Source organism: Schistocerca americana, chromosome 8 (genome assembly GCF_021461395.2).
Source record: "Schistocerca americana isolate TAMUIC-IGC-003095 chromosome 8, iqSchAmer2.1, whole genome shotgun sequence".
Lineage (NCBI taxonomy): Eukaryota > Metazoa > Arthropoda > Insecta > Orthoptera > Acrididae > Schistocerca > Schistocerca americana.
The window spans coordinates 463,357,505-463,376,492 of NC_060126.1; positions in this window are offsets into that span (position 1 = coordinate 463,357,505).

Genomic DNA, 18,988 nt, shown 5'->3' on the forward strand with positions numbered 1-18,988 from the left:
ACTCTTTATAAATAGGGAGGAGGCCGCAACAGAAATATATTTCCGCTGTAGGCATAAACTCTTTATAAATAAGGAGGAGGCCGCAACAGAAATATATTTCTGCTGTAGGCATAAACTCCTTATAAATAGGGAGGAGGCCGCTGAGCCCAGGCGCCATGCCACTAACGAAGTGATTGGTTTTGCTGACATCTTTAGCAATAACGACTGTGCGAATCGACGGTATCTCGTAAGGAAAGAAAGAGCAGCTGATGCTACTGAGGACTCGCCCGCGAGCATTTCCGATGACTTCTTGAGCTCTTCGACATGGCATAATTAACTAAATACTTCAACGCCAACCGATTACATATTATAAAGAAGACATATGTGTACACAAATTCACCTATATATTTGGTTATCATTACAGTTCATAAGTTAATTGCAGGAAATACAAAATTAAACAGTTGGAGAGAAGGATGAGAGGGACACATGTTTTCATCACGGTATTCTACATTTATACAATTACATACTGGTACGAGGGGCATTTGAAAAGTCCGTGCAAAGTCCGAGAGATGGCACCACCGGCGTGTATTGAGGTCAAGTTTAGTTAGTAGCATCTTTGGAAAGAACGCACACCAAGTTTCAGCCATATTGGTCTATTTCTTTGTGTTTGCCATTTGTGTGAATCAAGGAAGTCGAGTGATTCTCAAAAAATGGACGAAAAAGAATTTTGTGTGGTAACTAAACATTACTTTATGAAAAGCAAAACGCCTCGGGAGACTAAAGAGAAGCTTGATAAACATTACGGTGACTCTGCACCTTCGATTAGAACAGTTTATAAATGGTTTCAAAATTTTTGGAGTGGCCATATGAGCATAAGTGTTCCTGAACGTTCTGGACGCCCTGTGGAGGTTACAACTCCAGAAATCATTGATAAAATCCACGATATGGTGATGCATGACAGAAGAGTTAAGGTGCGTGAGATAGCTAGTGTTGTGGGCATCACGAATGAACGGGTGCATACTATTTTTCATTAACATTTGGACATGAGAAAGCTATCCGCAAGATGGGTTCTGCGATTGCTCACGCTTGACCAAAAACGGAATCGTGTGAAGTGTTGCAAGGATGGTTTGCAGCTGTTCAGGAAGAATCCGCAGGACTTTAAGCGTCGTTTCGTCACTGTGGATGAAACATGGATACATTACTATACTCCTGAGACCAAACAACAATCTAAACAATGGGTTACCAATGGAGAATCTGCACCAAAAAAGGCGAAGACCATTCCTTCGGCCGGAAAGGTTATGGCGACTATATTTCGAGATTCGCAAGGGATAATCCTCATCGACTATCTGGAAGAGGGTAAAACTATTACAGGTGAATATTATTCATCGTTATTGGACCGTTTCAAGACCGAGCTGCAAGAAAAACGCCGGCGATTGGACCGCAAAAAAGTCCTTTTCCATCGCGACAATGCATACACCTCAGCAGTTGTGGTCGCAAAATTAATGGAAATAGGGTTCAAACTCGTTTCACATCCCCCCTGTTCTCCAGACTTGGCTCGCTCTGTCTACCATTTGCTCCCCAATTTGAAGAAATGGCTGGCGGGACAAAGATTTTATTCAAATGAGGAGGTGATGGCAGTAAATAATAGCTATTTTGCAGACTTGTACAATTCCAATTTACGGAAGGGATCAACAAATTAGCACAGCGTTTGACGAAGTGTATAAGTCTAAAAGGAGACACTGTCGAAAAGTAAAAAAGGTTGACCCCAAACACGTAAGTAGTTTTTATTTTTGCTCGGACTTTTCAGACGCCCTCTCGTATCTCATACTGCCCATCCGAACATAGGCATGGTAGCCCGAAACCGGTTATTGCAGTAAAATAAAACAGTGAAAAAGTATTTGTGCCTGGTTGTGTCATTCACCAACTATCATTAACGGCCGCGGAGTTTACAAGATCAAATACGGATAAAATAACAACTAAGTTTTTCTTTAACTCTCAAACACTGCGTTGACATAATTGATTCACTACTTACTTAGCTTTCCGTCACAGTCGCATGTAATCTTTAGTGGTGACTAGTTTCGGACACTTGTGGTCAATTTTAAACCAGTGGCTGCGCCTTTAATGTTAAGGTCTAGTAGACAACTGCTGGTGCCTGTAAAGTTCTCCTAACCACATTTTTTTATGTTAACTTTGTGTATGAAAAAGTTCCATTGGAATTATGATAGTCAAACATAAATTGAGTTTCCTGTCCTTCACGCCAACGAAGTGTTTGAGATTTGTTCCCCGTTTGTTAGCACACAAGTTTCTGTACAAGAGTCTGCAGGCCAAAGTCCGTGGAGTGCCGAGTGTAGGTCGTAATAATTGATGGCCGCTGGGCCGCAGTGGACACTGGGCAGCGTCAGGTGAGCGTGTTGGTAGTGTGGCGGCCCTTCGCTGCACATAGGTGTTAGTAGATCCGTAGCTCGCTACGGCCGTCTGCTAAACCCGTCGGCACACGGGACGAGCCAGCTAACGCCGACGTGCGTGCAGGCGGCATATCCATCGTTACGACACACAGCGCCGTGGGCACACACAGAACGGGCTGCGCTCTCCATCGGCGGTTGTCGGATTTATTTGGCTCGCAAACTATACAGTTCGTTCACAAAAATGGATGCGTAGGCTTGTTGGTCTCTCTGTGGTATAGATAAACAAAAATGTTAATATCATTGATCGTGTAATAAGTCAAAAAGTGAAGGTACTTTTCCACTCAGGAAAGCCAGCTTATAAAACTTCACCAAATATCTCTCTCTCTCTCTCTCTCTCTCTCTCTCTCTCTCTCTCTCTCTCTCTCTCTCTCTCTCTCTCTCTCTCTCTCGCGAGAGAGAGAGAGAGCCCTTCTGACAGGGAGCGTACCTATATTTACATAACATCAGATATTACAGAAATTATTAATTTAATATGAAACTCCAACAACCTTTCAGAAAACGTGAAGGTGAAAAGGGGGGGGGGGGGGGGGGGGAGAGAGAGAAAGTTGGATATTGCTGGACGCGAACCCGTGTCCACCCTAGTGGTCCATCCCAGTTCTCCTTCTCTGATGCAGTGCCTCAGCCAACTACGCTAAGCTAAATGCACTTGCTGCTTCTCTTGTGGCCGAGCGGTTCTAGGCGCTTCAGTCCGGAACCGCGCTGCTGCTACGGTCGCAGGTTAGAATCCTGCCTCGGGCATGGACGTGTGTGATGTCTTTAGGTTAGTTAGGTTTAAGAAGTTCTAAGTCCAGGGGACTGATGACCTCAGGTGTTAAGTCCCATAGTGTTTAGAGTCACTTGCTGCCTCGTCTTTGTTTATTTTATTGTTCAAATGGCTTTAAGCACAATGGGACTTAACGTCTGAGGTCATCAGTCCCCTAGACTTAGAACAACTTGAACCTAACTAATCTAAGGACATCACACACATCCATGCTCGAGGCAGGATTCGAACCTGGACTGTAGCAGCAGCGCGGTCCCGGACTGAAGCGCTTAGAACGGCTCGGCCAGACGGACGGCGACTTATTTTATTATCCAAAATGTTGTTATTCCTAATTATATAATAAATTATAATAAGAACGACATGTTTTCATGAATCTTAAACGGACCGTTGCTTTGAAACGGCGTACTCTCATTACACACGAGCTGCAACGCCAGAATAACGGAAGACGAAAATTCTAATTTAACCACCAATATGACTTTTCCAGTAATTTTATTGCAACTCGTATCAATAACGGAACATCTCGAGACATTCAACGTGCTGGTGCTTAGAAACAGCATATATTCGTAGGATATAGCGTACGACGTAAAACCCATCGAATATGGGCTTCTGCCGAACACAAGTACAGTCTTGATTTCTGCTTGTGGCGTAGGGACCGTTCTTGCTTTCTGCTGGTTCTGCTTTTACGTGGCTCGTTGCCGAAATATCGCACAACTTATTTTGTGTTTCACGTGACGAAATTGCTTCTCAGTGAGAAATAGCAGGAACTAACGTCACAAAAATAGTTGTGCGCCACGCCAACTTTAGCTGATTCGTACCGTATGCCCAAGGCGTAGGGCAGCGAGGTCCTTTCTTCGCGCGCCTCTTTCAGCTCCAAATTGTCGGTTCTGCAGAGCTACCGGATACACGCCTACTGCGGTTGATGGCCGCCGATACAAAGAGAACAACTCGGTGCTCCCCTCCCCCGCCGTACCGAGGCGCTCACCGTAAAGTTTAAAGACTCACCCGCGCTGCGCCGGCTCTGCACGTAATGCGTAGTCCGGGGTGTGAATCAGTACTTGGCGCCGCGAGGCACTCCGACCGGCGAGCGTTAGTGCCCACGTGGGTACTATCCCGAGTTCCGAACTCCGCCCGTCGCTGCCGGGACGCTCGTGTTACAATAGTGTACCTTTCCTTCGGATCTTCCCCGCCCATTTCTCCCACGAGAGACGGCTAATTCCGCGCCTCGCTTCGATAAAATCGGTGTTGTGCTCGTCCACTCGGGGCCGAGGTAGCGCCAATTAGGGATACTTTGCTTCGTTTCGTTAATGAAGACTTTCTCGGTTCCAGCGCTGAATCGTCATTATGAGTGCAAAATTGTTTTATGTGTCATTCAGGGAAATCATTTTATACAGTTTTGGTGATATTGGACTGCACATTTTTACCGGTAAACGTTGTTATGTTGCGACTGGTCTGTCTTGTGGTACACGTGTTGTTTGAGACGCAATGTTTACGGTACATATTTTAGCACCAGCTGTTCTTCAGAGTTTTGTAAGACATGTGCTTCTCTAAATTAGTTTCATTTTGACTCAGATAGGGAAATTTTCTATATTCGCGTAACATTTACTTGACTGCATACGCGTGCGTTGTCCGAATTATGAGATTCAGTGGTGCGACAACTAATTAGACCAGTAGAAAAATGCTCATGTCGGAGCATATAAAGCGCGAATATGAGACCGTTTAAAAAAAACTCTGACTGGAAAGTGGTGTGCTAGCACCTTCAAAAATTCCCCAGAAAGTTTGGCATGCGAACATATTCGCTCACTTTTTAACATGCAACTCACCTCCAACTCGCACAAGCTCTCTTAACTGTAACTCACTGCCACTCACTAGCCCCACCCGTAAGTCGCCCGTACACATCCGCACCCACTTGCCCAGTCTCTCACACTCATTCAGCCCAACTCATTGTCCTTATCTCTGTGCCTCTCTGTCACTGTCTTGTGTCTTACAGCCATGATCCCTTTGTTTTGTCTTACTACTACTACTACTACTACTACTACTACTACAACTACAGTCTCTCTCTCTCTCTCTCTCTCTCTCTCTCTCTCTCCATCTCGTACTGCTAATATCTCATTCCTTCCTTCCTACTGCTACTGCGTCATCTCACTGTCACTATCTCTCTCTTCCTTGTTGTCATTGTCATATACCCTCTCCTTATCAGTGGCTCCCTCCCCTTTACATTTTCAGTTTGTCTTTATTCCTTCCCCAGTGGCACTGTCTCCTTCACTCTTTTGCTAGCACTGTTCTGTCCTTGCCAAATGTGTTCCACTGTCACTGTGTCCCTTTGTTTCTCTCAGACAGCCACTGTCTCCTTCACTCTTTCTGCAACGAACCACTGTCTACTAGCTGCCAGTATTTATTATTTGCCCGTCTATCTGCCACTGTCTTCCTATTTCAACAAAAAAGAAACAGCGCAAATATGTTTGGGAAATTTTTTAAAGGTGCTGAGGAAGATAGAATGAGGCACCTGGTACTTCACTTTTCAGTCAGTCTTTTAAATAAAAAGGAAAGTACTTGAATTTTTTGTGCTCCGATAGGAGCATTTTGCTGCTGGTTCCCTTCTTTTCCCTGTTCCAGCAGGGCCTGTAACTCGAATGAAAAAAAATGTATTGCTCAGTAAAATCTAGGTAATCTACTTACGTGAAATTGAAATAACGCAAAGTTAATTTTACACCTCATACCGGATTCTACACGAAAAAAAAAGAAAAAAAGAAAATTGGTTGTGCTACTACAACATGGGGTTCCCAGAACCCTTCTAATGATAATGGAGACATTGTGCAGCATATTTCTCCTGCTACGTCATTTTACAAGAAACATTTTCTCCTCAAATTGGATTTTACGTCTAAAAAGTAGGGTAACTGTGAACCTTTGTATCTCGGAAACTGATAAAGATATCAAGTAAATTTTCAAGGTTGTTACAGGTCGGGATCTTAGGAAGGCGGGTATAGCGTAAAAGTTTAGGACATGTGCTGTGCTGTGCCTTGGAATCCGTGTCTTGGTTTTGGTACGAAAAAGTTGTAAAAAATCTATCTTCACGTTTTCTAAGAAGCCACCCGTGAACTAATGGTACCTCCATAAATCCCAACGTCGAGCACATGAAATGTAAAAAGAACTAACCGATTTGCTCTATTTGCCTAAGCTGAAGAAAGTGTGTAATATGCATACTTTGGCCCTGTACTGTCGGATAGTGACACTAACACGATCTGTCTGTTGGGCATACAAAGGCCACATCGCTCAAGGGCTATACAAAACACCTTCCAATCACCGTAGAACACGAGGTATCAGCTTCGGAAAAATATCATTTCTATGAGCGGCGGTGGCAGTGCAGCTGTACTGCACATGACTTTGTTTTCTACTTCACATTTGTCAACAACAGAGATCAGAATCGAAACATGTTTTCAGGATTAATTAATTATTTTTGGCGCACTGAAGAATGAATTTTTGTACAAACTGTCGACGTATGGACAGAGACAGAAAAGTTCACAGAGTTTTGCACCAAAGCTGCCGCGTAATCTTGACGTATTTACTTTCATAATCAAGAAGAGGTCTGTCATACAAATATGTCGACCGAAATATCGTAGCACTTCCACAGGCTCATTATGTAGACTTGGAAACTCTACTTGAGGAAAGCAATGTAGACGCCCTGGACAGTTTGACTCGTCATTATAATTGGAATTACCCTGCAGGTCAGTGTGTTACATCTGCACTTGCATGGGGGCACTTTGAACCGAAACGGCAAATGGTTTCGTACCACCAATTTCTTCATGTGCTCCAAGCCTGCAAATTTAGCGCTAAGTGTTTCTTAATGTACAGAACAATAAATTCTGTCTGTCGATCGTTGAAAGTTTTTCTTCTTTCGTAGTCAGCTAAATCTTTAAATTCTTTCTATGTGGTACTGTAATGTTGTATCATATCTAATATGCAGTACCCATCACTTATGCGAACTGGCAGTTCTCATCCCACTCTTGTGTCATTCCCATTCATTGTAAAGAATAGATATATCGCTAGCCTGCCCATTTTTATGCAGACTGTCACTGGACCTGTGAAAGTCTTTCATATCACAAACAAATAGCGACGGATAAACTGCGCTTACACCACGATTCACCCGAACTGAATAGAGTTGTGCGGACCGAAAAATGCCGCACCTCAGTTCCAAGTGGATTGTCGCGCTGTTCCGGATACTTCGGAGAAAGACCAAGCAAAACCGAGTGACTGAAGGACGTGTATGGGATATTCATACAGTAAATTCGTTGATGATTGTATCTTACACATTTACTAGTTTTCTGTTTGTGCACACGTACTAAATATGCACTTAATGAAAGCCTCGAACTGTACTGGGCGACGTGGTGTTGCTTCGTGGCCGGATTCCGCGATAGTGCTGCCACCAAGCGTCCGCTACGAGAAGTAGCGTGCAACTGCTCCCGGCTATCTGCCTGCGCACTGCCGTCGCATTTCCTCTTGTAGCGGCAGAAGTTGGGAAGCGTGAATACGTACGTTGCCACACCACGCCCAAGACCGGAATATAAATGCCCCTCGGCAGAAAAAGGCATTCATTCGTCACCTGCAACAAACAATTGTCTATTGCGCTACACAACTTTTCATTTATATGAGAAAAAGACCGCACAGGGTCTTCTCATAAAAATGTGCAATATTTTTAAAGGTCAAAACTCGAAATAGCTCCGTGTGCATTTGCGAGATGAGATATGGACCATTCGGTACAATGCTAGCCATCTCTCTTCAACGCTAAAAGTGGTCTTCAATTCAGTTAAAACAACGTTCTTAAACATCGTTCATCCAGGGCCGTTGCTAGGTGTTTCGCCGTCCGAGGCGAGAATTGAAAAATGACACCTCTTTTTTACCACCTCCGCTCTCCCCGATACACGAGGAAAAAATGATAACAAACACAATTATAATATTCCATTATTATATTGTTACACTACTTTATGCAATTTGAAAGATTAATATGTTGAACTAACTAAATTATAACTTTATTTATGATTTCATCAGACAGATATGTAAACGAGTACGTATAGGAAACATAAAAAACCGGGTCTGCTTTGTCCCGGTCATCTTACGTGTATGTGCAAAATGTAAACCGTAGTAGGGTTAAAGAAGTTAAAAATGTCGTCGAACAACGAGGAATAAACTCAGAACAATTACACACACACACACACACACACACACACACACACACACACACACGATCTGTCAAGGATCGGTGCGCCCCGTACCGAGGAAAAGTCCATGGCGTTACCGAAAATCGAACACAGGTCTTCCACATAGCAATACGACACCCTTAACACTGAGCTACGGAGATGGCAGCTCCAAAGAATGGTAACTGTTAAAACATTATCGGCCGAAATTAACGGGTAATTGTTGCTTAACATATCATAAACACTGCAACCATTCTTTTTCATTCATTGATGGTGCATTTTTTTGTACTTGTTATAGCTCGGGGCAACCAGAAATACGCTAGACAAAAATAGATACAAAACAGAGACTGGAGAACACCTTTTACATAATTCGCTTGTTTCGGCGCGGCAACAGCGAGTAGTGAACTCCGCGCTGTCACGCAACTGTTGCCCCCCCTCCACCGATTTCACATCCAATACCTTGGCTACTGCATTCCCTGGAGCTCGAAGCTAAGTGGCGTCTCGGAAGCTCTTTGGCAACAATACGAAACAGATGTTTCCCACAAATATTAGTCAAGGTATTTTTCCCCCAATTGTCGCTGTTCTCTGCCATCACTCAGCAACATTTGGAATTAATGTTTATCCTCACTTAGGTTTGAAATTAATAATTCACTGTGGATTAAAAAAGAAGTACGTAACTGGACCGTTGCGCAGGATGTATTTTTTTTTTCTTGCAATGGAAAGCCACGTTCGGAGTGATACATCCGGAATGTAGCTTGGCGTGTGTGACACCTCAAATGGTTCAAATGGCTCTGAGCACTATGGGACTCAACTGCTGAGGTTATTAGTCCCCTAGAACTTAGAACTAGTTAAACCTAACTAACCTAAGGACATCACAAACATCCATGCCCGAGGCAGGATTCGAACCTGCGACCGTAGCGGTCTTGCGGTTCCAGACTGCAGCGCCTTTAACCGCACGGCCACTTCGGCCGGCTGTGACACCTCCTAAACGATCTGAGGTGTTGGCTAAACAGCAGCCGAATACTGTGTCCGGCATCAGCCACATGGAATGATGCGACTCCTTTCCACTGTTTACGTTGTTCACGGCCCACGGAATAGCTGATTGTGTTTTGATAACAGCACAATCTCAAAACTATGGACGAACCTACCTGGGTGTTGCAAAAGGTGAACGCACCTGGACGCCGGCCCAAGATTGAGCTCACCACTCGTCACTGAGCTAAGTTACTGTTTTGCTAATTATATTTCACGTATGAAGATGGGCAGCATCCCGTTTTACATGAGTTCCACGCATCTAAACACTTCTGACTTTCTTTCGTTTGGGCCTCATTCGACGAGGGGAGGCCACGACGTTCGTACGCGGATTTATTTCATACTTCGTACACTTTATTAAGTCCATTAGAACAACATAATGTGCAAGTACTACGGCGTGATATTTAGACGATTTCGAGAAAATCGCAAGAGAAGGTTGATGCGTTAGTGTTGTACAGGTGCGTTGCGACCCTGAGCACTACTTGGCGTCGGTTATGTGATTAGCGTTCGAGCTCCGTAAGCGGTGGATCTCTGGATCGAGTCCCGCTCATCTTTTTTTTTTTTAAATTTACATTTTTTCACCACTAATCTTATTATTTTGTACACATTACTCTTGAAAGGTGATGTGATGGAGAGATACGTGTATTTGCATGAGCTGTTACGTAATTCTCAATGTGATTCCGCTATTTACTAATTTTTATTATTACAACAAATATTAAGCGCTTCCATTTCTATAGGCAAGTTAAAAACTTTGTCAAGCGCCTTCAAACTTGTTCATGTTTGATTGACAATGAACAAGAAATTGCTTCTCGTGAAGATGCTATTAAAATACATTCAGGTGTACACCGCCAATTTTCGGCACCGATATGTACGAAAGCGTTGCGTTACTCGCAGTCTGCAACAAAATTATTGGGCGAAAGAGAAGCCGCACGGAGTGGCCGCGCGGTCTAGGGCGCTGCAGACATGGACTGTGCGGCTGATCCCGCCGGAAGTTAGAGTCCTCCCTCGGGCGCGTGCGTGTGTGTGTGTGTGTGTGTGTGTGTGTGTGTGTGTGTGTGTGTGTGTGTGGTTCTTAGCATTGGTTAGTTTAAGTTAGCTTAAACTAGGGACCGATGACCTAGAGAAATTTTTCAAAATATCAACGAGCTTTGTTTTTCCGCAGAAATTCTGAAGATTCCTTGTACTTGAGGGGAAAACTGGATTCATTCGTGTAGTAGATGCCGTTTCAATTTGTTTTCCATATCTGTATGCTAAATATCATCCTGTAACTTGTAATGTTGAAAGCATATCTGAAGATCAATCATAAATTTCCCTCATATTCTGCCATGCTGTAACTCAATGTATTATTCAATAAAGTTATTTACATTTTTATTTATCGATGTTTCACTTGGCCTTTCAAAGTTTGTCCCTCGTCCTTGAATCCTGTGCCAGTAGATCGAAGCGTCCAGGTGCAAAGCAGTTGTCGGTAACTTACCAGATTGCAGGTACAAACGCTTTCTGAAGTCAAGAAAGCAAAACTTCACGGATTTCGTCGTTTACTTGTCTTAATAATGATATTTGTTGTCATAATAAAAATCAGCGAACAACCAAATAACACTGATAAAAGCTCATGCAGATACACGTGTCTTTTCATCATATTGCCTTTCAATTATAATGTGTTTGAAATAATATGACTACTGCTGAAAAAAAATATAAATTAAAAAAAGAGTCAGCGGGACTCGATCCAGCGATCCGCCAGTTACGGAGGTTGAACGCTACCACATGAGCACCGCCATCTTGTACCCAGGGTCGCAACGCACCGCTATGCGAAAATTTCTCTTGTGATTTTCTGGAAATCGCCTAAGTAGCACGCCTTGCTACATGAATATTCTGTTGTCCCAACTGACTACTAAAAGTGTTAAAAGTTTGAAGTAAATACGCTACACGAACGTAGTGGCCTCCCTTGTTAGTTAAATTTAAATTGGTGACATTGTCAAGGATTTTGCGATTAGTAAACGTCGGAAAGTAGATTTTTCTGTTAACATTTTTCTTATTTTTAAAATCGAATGACTAATTGTATATTTTAATGTTGTATGTTGGATAATAATTGAAGATTCTACAAAATACGTTATCGTGTTAATTCTGACGCAAAAATAATAATCCTGTAATTTTTAAAGTAGTAGCGTTGAATTAGCTAGTAAACACAGGGCTATTACAAATGATTGAAGCGATTTCATAAATTCACTGTAGCTCCATTCATTGACATATGGTCACAACACACTACAGATACGTAGAAAAACTCATAAAGTTTTCAGAATGAGATTTTCACTCTGCAGCGGAGTGTGCGCTGATATGAAACTTCCTGGCAGATTAAAACTGTGTGCCCGACCGAGACTCGAACTCGGGACCTTTGCCTTTCGCGGGCAAGTGCTCTACCAACTGAGCTACCGAAGCACGACTCACGTCCGGTACTCACAGCTTTACTTCTGCCAGGAAGTTTCATATCAGCGCACACTCCGCTGCAGAGTGAAAATCTCATTCTGGAAACATCCCCCAGGCTGTGGCTAAGCCATGTCTCCGCAATATCCTTTCTTTCAGGAGTGCTAGTTCTGCAAGGTTCGCAGGAGAGCTTCTGTAAAGTTTGGAAGGTAGGAGACGAGGTACTGGCAGAAGTAAAGCTGTGAGTACCGGACGTGAGTCGTGCTTCGGTAGCTCAGTTGGTAGAGCACTTGCCCGCGAAAGGCAAAGGTCCCGAGTTCGAGTCTCGGTCGGGCACACAGTTTTAATCTACCAGGAAGTTTCATATCAGCGCACACTCCGCTGCAGAGTGAAAATCTCATTCTGGAAACATCCCCCAGGCTGTGGCTAAGCCATGTCTCCGCAATATCCTTTCTTTCAGGAGTGCTAGTTCTGCAAGGTTCGCAGGAGAGCTTCTGTAAAGTTTGGAAGGTAGGAGACGAGGTACTGGCAGAAGTAAAGCTGTGAGTACCGGACGTGAGTCGTGCTTCGGTAGCTCAGTTGGTAGAGCACTTGCCCGCGAAAGGCAAAGGTCCCGAGTTCGAGTCTCGGTCGGGCACACAGTTTTAATCTGCCAGGAAGTTTCATATCAGCGCACACTCCGCTGCAGAGTGAAAATCTCATTCTGGAAACATCCCCCAGGCTGTGGCTAAGCCATGTCTCCGCAATATCCTTTCTTTCAGGAGTGCTAGTTCTGCAAGGTTCGCAGGAGAGCTTCTGTAAAGTTTGGAAGGTAGGAGACGAGGTACTGGCAGAAGTAAAGCTGTGAGTACCGGACGTGAGTCGTGCTTCGGTAGCTCAGTTGGTAGAGCACTTGCCCGCGAAAGGCAAAGGTCCCGAGTTCGAGTCTCGGTCGGGCACACAGTTTTAATCTGCCAGGAAGTTTCATAAAGTTTTGTTCGGCTGAAGCCGCACTTCAGGTTTCTGCCGCCAGAGCGCTCGAGAGCGCAGTGAGACAAAATGGCGACTGGAGCCGAGAAAGCGTATGTCGTGCTTGAAATGCACTCACATCAGTCAGTCATAACAGTGCAACGACACTTCAGGGCGAAGTTCAACAAAGATCCACCAACTGCTAACTCCATTCGGCGATGGTATGCGCAGTTTAAAGCTTCTGGATGCCTCTGTCAGGGGAAATCAACGGGTCGGCCTGCAGTGAGCGAAGAAACGGTTGAACGCGTGCGGGCAAGTTTCACCCGTAGCCGCGGAAGTCGACGAATAAAGCAAGCAGGGAGCTAAACGTACCACAGCCGACGGTTTGGAAAATCTTACGGAAAAGGCTAAAGCAGAAGCATTTCTTAAACAGGAGATAGGAAAACCGATGGATCGGTCGTGGTGGAGATCATGATCAGCAATTCATGTCATGGCCTCCACGCTCTCCCGACTTAACCCCATGCGATTTCTTTCTGTGGGGTTATGTGAAAGATTCAGTATTTAAACCTCCTCTACCAAGAAACGTGCCAGAACTACGAGCTCGCATCAACGATGCTTTCGAACTCATTGATGGGGACATGCTGCGCCGAGTGTGGGAGGAACTTGATTATCGGCTTGATGTCTGCCGAATCACTAAAGGGGCACATATCGAACATTTGTGAATGCCTAAAAAAACTTTTTGAGTTTTTGTATGTGTGTGCAAAGCATTGTGAAAATATCTCAATTAATAAAGTTATTGTAGAGCTGTGAAATCGCTTCAATCATTTGTAATAACCCTGTATATCAGCATCACCTAGGGACGCCAAGGCAGTGGTGGCTCCCCTGTGGCGGAGAGGCTAGAGCCGTATCTGCTCAGTGTGGTGCTTACGCGGTGGCTGAGGAACGAGATAGTCTTCAGTCTAACGGCTGGAAACACCGTCACAGCCAGAGGGTAGGTAGACAGACACAAACAATAACAAATGAGCAGTGAACGTCACCAGAACACAGCGTAAACCACGCACTACCGACTCTTCTCAACACCAATAAAGTACCCTTGCCCTAAAAAGGTTTTTTTCCGTATATATACACTAAAGTTCCAAAGAAAGTGATATGGGCAAGCGTAATCAAATACAGAGATGTGTAAATAGGCAGAATACGGCGCTGCGGTCGGCAGTGCCTGCATAAGACAACACGTGGCTGCCGCAGTCGTTAGATCGCTTACTGCTGCTACAGTGGCAGGTTATCAAGATTTAAGTGAGTTTGAACGTAGTGTTACAGTCGGCGCACAAGCGATGGGACACAGCATCTCCGAGGTAGCGAGGAAGTGGGGGTTTTACCGTACGACCATTTCACGGGTGTACCGTGAATATGAGGAATGCGGTAAAACATCAAATCTCCGATATCGCTGTGGCCGGAAAAAGATCCTTGCAAGAACGAGACTAACGACGACGGAAGAGAATCGTTAGACGTGACAGAGGTGCAACCCTTCCGCAAATTGCTGCAGATTTCTGTGCTGGGCCATCAACAAGTGTCACCGTGCGACATTCAACGAAACATCATCGATATGGGCTTTCGGAGCCGAAAGGCACACTCGTGTACCTTTGATGACTGCACGACACACAGCTTCACGCGTCGCCAGGGCCCATCAACAACGACGTTGGACTGTTGATGACTCTGGAAACATGTTGCCTGCTCGGACGAGTCCAGTTTCAGATTTTATCGAGCGGATGGACGTGAACGGGTATGGAGACAACCTCATGAATCCATGGACCCTGCACATAAGCAGGGGACCGCTCAAGCTGGTGGAGGCTCTGTTATTGCGTGGGGCGTGTGGAGTTGGAGTAATATGGAACCCCTGATACATCTAGATACGACTCTGACAGGTGACAAGTATGTAAGTATCCTATCTGATCACCTGCATCCATTCACGTCCAGTGTGCATTCCGATGGAGTTCAGCAATTCCAGCAGGACAATGCGACACCCCACACGTCCTGAATTGCCACAGAGTGACTCCAGGAACATTCTTTCGACTTTAAACACTTCAGCTGGCCACCAAACTCCCCAGATACGACCATTATTGAGCATGTCTGAGATGCCTTGCAACGTTCTTTTCAGAAGAGATCACCACACTCTCGTATTCTTACGGACTTATGGACAGCCCTGCAGGTTTCATGGTGTCTGTCCCATACAGCACCACTTCAGACATTAGTCGAGTCGATGCCACGGCTGCAGTCATAGACTGTGCGGCTGATCCCGGCGGAGGTTCGAGTCCTCCCTCGGGCATGGGTGTGTGTGTTTGTCGTTAGGATAATTTAGGTTTAGTAGTGTGTAAGCTTAGGGACTGATGACCTTAGCAGTTAAGTCCCAGAAGATTTCACACACATTTGAACATTTTTTTGATGCCATGGCGTGTTGCGGCACTACTTCGTGCTCGCGGGGGCCCTACACGATCGTAGGCAGGTGTAGCAGCTTCTTTGGCTCTTCAGTAATGTGAGTCTCTCTCTCTCTTTTTTTAGGATCAGTACTGCCTCTTGAAAAATATGGGACACTTCTTTTTGAACGCCTTATGTTCTGCACACAGCTAAGTGAATGTGAACCCATGCTACCCAGTTAAAGTCGTACTTTTTCCACGCTTCTGCTATAAATAGTTACTTTCGATTTTAAGCTTTTATTGGAAAAAAAGTGTTGAGCAAAGAAATTATTGCACTATGGTGTATTTAAACAAGGGGTGCATTCACCGGATCATGTCCTACAGTAAATATGAAACAGAATAACACTTTACAGTAGCAAAGTCTCGTACGCAAATTAAACACAGACACTGTGTCACTGTACTTTCATAAGCTGCAGTACAGCGCAAGACAACTTCTGGTATGTATCGTGGCAACTGTGTGCATTTTACAGCGTTGTGGGACAGGTGCCATAAGATAGGGAACTTCCCTCCATTTGCAGGTGGCATGAGCAGTACCGAGCTCCGGCGTACAGGCTTAAAGACCACATTGCTTAGTCATACTGTTGATCAGCCTTGCGTCGTTGCTTTTCTTGTAAAGGAAAGAGTCCCTCAGAGTTACTTGCACTTCGGGTTGCTATGCAGATGTACAGAGACGGTGCAAGGTATGGCTGAACTTGGACTGCAAAGTCTTCCAAATCTCCCTTCAGCAGGGCAGTGCCACTCACGATACGAACTGTAAGCCAGATAGTGATAACTGAGGGAGATAGAAAGAGAGAGAGAGAGAGAGAGAATTGTAATTAAGAGTGCCTGCGGAGCAAGAAGTGGTGTGGCTGGTTGTGAAAGCAGTGTGTGTGTGTGTGTGTGTGTGTGTGTGTGTGTGTGTGTTGGCCAGCCAGGCAGCGTTAGTCAGAGGCTAGGCTCGCGGCGATGGCGGCACGGCGGGTTGATGGCCCCTGGTGTATGTATATACCTGCAGGTGGGGCGCGGTGCCAGAGGCATGTGTCGAAACACGGCGATCCTCTCTAGCGCCTGCTGCGCTCACCTCTCTACTGTGAGAGATTCGAACTAGACGCTTTCTCCATCCAGTCACAGCACTGCTGCAGACTCTGTACAGAGCACAGCGCGCCCAGTGGAAACTAGAAACAGGACCGTAAGGCGGGAGAACAGCGGTTAGACGACTGTCACGTGTGATTCAGCCCAGTGGCTTACGTTTCTGCTACAGCCATTTGTCGACTGCGTCACTCATTTATTTACGAAGATCAAAATGTTAACAATTTTTGTACAAGTAATGCACACCGAGGTGACAACAGTCACAGCATAGCGGTATACACATACACTACTGGCCATTCAAATTGCTACATCACGAAGATGACGTGCTACAGGCACGAAATTTAACCGCCAGGAAGAAGATGCTGTGATATGCAAATGATTAGCTTTTTAGAGCATTTGCACAAAGTTGGCGCCGGTGGCGACACCTACAAAGTGCTGACATGAGGAAAGTTTCCAACCGATTTCTCATACACAAACAGCAGTTGACCGGCGTTGCCTGGTGAAACGTTGTTGTGATGCCTTGTGTAAGGAGGAGAAACGCCTACCATCACGTTTCCGACTTTGATAAAGGTCGGATTGTAGCCTATCGCGATTGCGGTTTATCGTATCTACATCTACATCTATACTCCGCAAGCCACCCAACGGTGTGTGGCGGAGGGCACTTTACGTGCCACTGTCATTACCTCCCTTTCCTGTTCCAGTCGCGTATGGTTCGCGGGAAGAACGACTGTCTGAAAGCCTCCGTGCGCGCTCTAATCTCTCTAATTTTACATTCGTGATCTCCTCGGGAGGTATAAGTAGGGGGAAGCAATATATTCGATACCTCATCCAGGAACGCACCCTCTCGAAACCTGGCGAGCAATCTACACCGCGATGCAATCTACACCGCGATGCAGAGCGCCTCTCTTGCAGAGTCTGCCACTTGAGTTTATTAAACGTCTCCGTAACGCTATCACGGTTACCAAATAACCCTGTGACGAAACGCGCCGCTCTTCTTTTGATCTTCTCTATCTCCTCCGTCGACCCGACCTGGTGCGGATCCCACACTGATGAGCAATACTCAAGTATAGGTCGAATAAGTGTTTTGTAAGCCACCTCCTTTGTTGATGGACTACATTTCCTAAGGACTCTCCCAATGAATCTCAACCTGGTACCCGCCTTACCAACAAGTAATTTTATATGATCATTCCACTTCAAATCGTTCCGCACGCATACTCCCAGATATTTTACAGAAGTAACTGCTACCAGTATTTGTTCCGCTATCATATAATCATACAATAAAGGATCCTTCTTTCTATGTATTCGCAATACATTACATTTGTCTATGTTAAGGGTCAGTTGCCACTCCCTGTACCAAGTGCCTATCCGCTGCAGATCTTCCTGCATTTCGCTACAATTTTCTAATGCTGCAACTTCTCTGTATATTACAGCATCATCCGCGAAAAGCCGCATGGAACTTCCGACACTATCTACTAGGTCATTTATATATATTGTGAAAAGCAATGGTCCCATAACACTCCCCTGTGGCACGCCAGAGGTTACTTTAACGTCTGTAGACGTCTCTTCATTGATAACAACATGCTGTGTTCTGTTTGCTAAAAACTCTTCAATCCAGCCACACAGCTGGTCTGATATTCCGTAGGCTCTTACTTTGTTTATCAGGCGACAGTGCGGAACTGTATCGAACGCCTTCCGGAAGTCAAGAAAAATAGCATCTACCTGGGAGCCTGTATCTAATATTTTCTGGGTCTCATGAACAAATAAAGCGAGTTGGGTCTCACACGATCGCTGTTTCCGGAATCCATGTTGATTCCTACATAATAGATTCTGGGTTTCCAAAAACGACACGATACTCGAGCAAAAAACGTGTTCTAAAATTCTACAACAGATCGACGTCAGAGATATAGGTCTATAGTTTTGCGCATCTGCTCGACGACCCTTCTTGAAGACTGGGACTACCTGTGCTCTTTTCCAATCATTTGGAACCTTCCGTTCCTCTAGAGACTTGCGGTACACGGCTGTTAGAATGGGGGGGGGGGGGGGGGCGCAAGTTCTTTCGCGTACTCTGTGTAGAATCCAATTGGTATCCCGTCAGGTCCAGTGGACATTGCTGCTCGCGTGGGTCGAGATCCAATGACTGTTAGCAGAATATGGAATCGGTGGGTTCAGGAGGGTAATACGGAACGCCGTGCTGGATCCCAACGGCCTCGTATCACTAGCAGTCGAGATGACAGGCATCGTATCCATATGGCTGTAACGGATCGTGCAGCCGCGTCTCGATCCCTGAGTCAACAGATGGGGACGTTTGCAAGACAACAACCATCTGCACGAACAGTTCGACGATGTTTCCAACAGCGTTGACTATCAGCCCGGAGACCATGGCTGCGGTTACCCTTGACGCTGCATCACAGACAGGAGCGCCTGCGATGGCGTACTCAACGACGGACCTGGGTGCACGAATGGCAAAACGTCATTTTTTCGGATGAATCCAGGTTCTGTTTACAGCATCATGATGGTCGCATCCTGTTTGGTGATACCGCGTGAACGCACATTGGAAGCGTGTATTCGTCATCGCCATACTAGCGTATCACCCGGCGTGATGGTATGGGGTACCACTGGTTACACGTCTCTGTCACCTCTTGTTCGCACTGACGGCACTTT